Genomic DNA, 3,026 nt, shown 5'->3' with positions numbered 1-3,026 from the left:
AAGACCAAAGAACCACAATGTTATACCTGTTAGAAGTATGGACACCTACCTACTGAATGCCCAAACAGAAAAACTAAGGGCAAGGCGATGGCTGCCACATGGGATGATATAGAAGAGTCAAACTCAGAATCTAGTGACTCAGAGAGTGATGGAGACCAGAAATCCTTGAAAATTCTTATGGTCTCCACTATTCCAATCATTCCCATTGCAACTGAGAAGTTACAAGTCATTAAATTATTTCCATCTGATAATGAGGAAACTGGAGAAGAAGAAGAAGAGAAAGAAAAGGATAAACTGCAAGATGCTTATAATCAACTCTACATTCATAGCATAAATATCCTTAAAAGGCTTAAAATAATGAAAAATAAAAGTAAGTTGCTGCAAAAAGATTTAGATAAAATACTAGAAATCAACACACATCTAATGAATGATCTACAGCAATATCATTCAGATAATAATAGGTTAGAAAACGTGAATATCTTCTTAAAATTTGAAACTGAAAAATTGAACAAACAGGTTGAGCTACTCAAAGATACGAATATGCTCCTTCAAAATGAGAATCACATACTCCTATTTGATCTAGAAGAATCTAGAAAATGGCTAAGATAAACTATAAGTTTTCCTAGAGTGGTGGAAAAGCTAGAAAAACTATTAGGTATGGGAAGGCCTGGAAAAGACAAGAGCAGCTTAGGATATGAAAATTTTAAGTCAAAATCTAGAAATGCAACACTAATAACTAAAAAATCTGCTGCTTCTGGAAGCAAAACTAAGGCTACTCTAGTGTGTCATTTATGTGGTGATTTGGGTCACTATAAGTTCGAATGCATGACCCCTAAGAGGACTCAACACATCTCTGGTTAGAATCATATTGATAAATTCAAACCAACCAGAGAAATACAAAATTTCAAGAGTTCACCTAGGAACATGGATAGAAGAAATACACTTCCATCACCACCTGAAATAACTAACAACATGAAAGAGTTATTTAATCAAGTGGATGAACTGAACACTAAAATTAAATCCATCATGATTAAAAACTCTGGCATGATATGGGTAAGGAAGAACTAGTTCAAATCATGCATCAAGATCTGGATATGTGCTGAAATGATGAAATTCTGCTAAAGCTTCAAAGTGTTACATCTGATTTTTTTTATTTTTTTTTGCATAAGCATAGTGATGTTTATAATTTTAAGTTGTACAAAACCTGTACAATATTTTGGTGTGTATATCGTAAATTCAAAGATAAAATCCTATACTTTGATGTCTATCAAACTACGGAAGAATGAGAAATATTCAGAGTCGATATGTCTCCTGACAAGTCATTATCGATTAATCGATCAAGGGTCGATACCATCGACAACTCCTTGGAATAAGAAAAGTCGTGTGATCAAGTATGATATCGAAGACAGGGCTGATAAAATCGATCAGGGTCTATCGATATTATTGAAACAAGGATCGATGATATCGATAGATGCCGCCCGATATAAGGCGGTAGAGCACGAAAAAAAAAGTTTCTTTTGTCTCAGAGTTCTCCTTTCTTCTTCCGTGCTCGATTCTCTTGACCGGACTGCTCGAACCCTCGTCAGGCAGCCCCAAACTTCCCACAAATCCGGTAATACCTTTCTATACATCAAAAGTCCATCCTTCTTTTGGGTATTTCCATCTCTGTTGGTTTTTTTCTCTTTCCCAAAATCCTTCAAACCCTCTTTTTGTCAACATGGAAAAAGACAAAGGAAAAGCATCCGGTCCGGGAGAATCTTCCAGAAGCTCTTAACAAAAAGTGCTTGCTCTAAAAGAAAGGGCAAGGGCCCCGGAACATGGGACCCCTACAAGGTAGCGCACTAGATTGCATGTTGGGTCCTAGTTCGAGGCACCAGCACCTCCACCGGTAAAAGCAAATCCGGTCTTGGCGAAGTTCACTGGGAGAAAGGTTATTCCTGAGAGAAAAGTCGATAGAAGTTGTCTGATTCCATATAATCTGGAACCACTATTTGCTGCCATAGATTGGTTACTAGTTCTCGACTTTGGGAGACCGTATCAACTTGAACGAACCTATAATTTCTTTGCCGCCTGTCATTCTCCGATATCTGACCCTCCGTCCATCACTATGACCATCGATGGTGATGAGTTGCAGATCTCTCCTAAGTCTGTTGAAGGAATTTTTAATCTTACTCTATCACCTGTAGGACCCCTAGATATGGACATTAAAAATATTGAGGTTCGGTCCAAGGTCACCAAATTCCTGTCATGATCGTGATGTCCAATCAAGGTCACCAAATTCCTCTGTCATGATGGTGATGTCCAGTGGCACCAAGGAAATGCCCTAAAAGCCAAATTCATGGAACCACACTACCGAGTCTTGCATGGTATCCTTGCCTCAAACATCTACTCTAGGGGTTCCAACAGGGCAAATCTCACGGGCTTCATGACTACGATAATTTATTCGATCGCCTCTGGGATCAAGATTTGTCTGCCTACCCTCATCGTGTATCAGTTGGTTTATGCTTTTCATATGGCTAGTGATGTTCACTTACCATATCCCTGGATCATACATACAATTTGCAATGCTATATCCTTTCCAACTACAAGTGATCCTGTACTTCCTCTTCAAACCTTCAACAAAAGTAATATTCGAAGGATGGATTTGAAATTTCATAAATACCCTGAGGATCCACCTGAGGAAGGCACTCAAGTAGAGAGGGAAAGTGGGGCACGTGAGGCTCCCATGGAAGGGACTGAGATGGCTGGAGAAGAAGCTTCTGAACCACATCAAGCACCATCGACATCAGCTCCTGGGCATGCTAAACGATTTAAGTTCCACCAGGATCAGATTGGTGCAATTCAGAGGGATGTCCACTCAATGCACGAAAGGTTTACTGTCTTGGAACGGCTGGTCCAAGGAGTGCAATAGACAATACAACAATTGGTCGAGATCATCACCTTTCGTCGAGACGATACGACGCCATCTACCTCTCCTCCTCCACCGTAGTACGGGACTGACCGCTATCACATTCACCCACACTTAT

This window comes from Magnolia sinica, chromosome 19 (genome assembly GCF_029962835.1).
Source record: "Magnolia sinica isolate HGM2019 chromosome 19, MsV1, whole genome shotgun sequence".
NCBI classification, from domain to species: Eukaryota; Viridiplantae; Streptophyta; class Magnoliopsida; order Magnoliales; family Magnoliaceae; genus Magnolia; species Magnolia sinica.
This window is presented reverse-complemented; position numbering follows the sequence as displayed.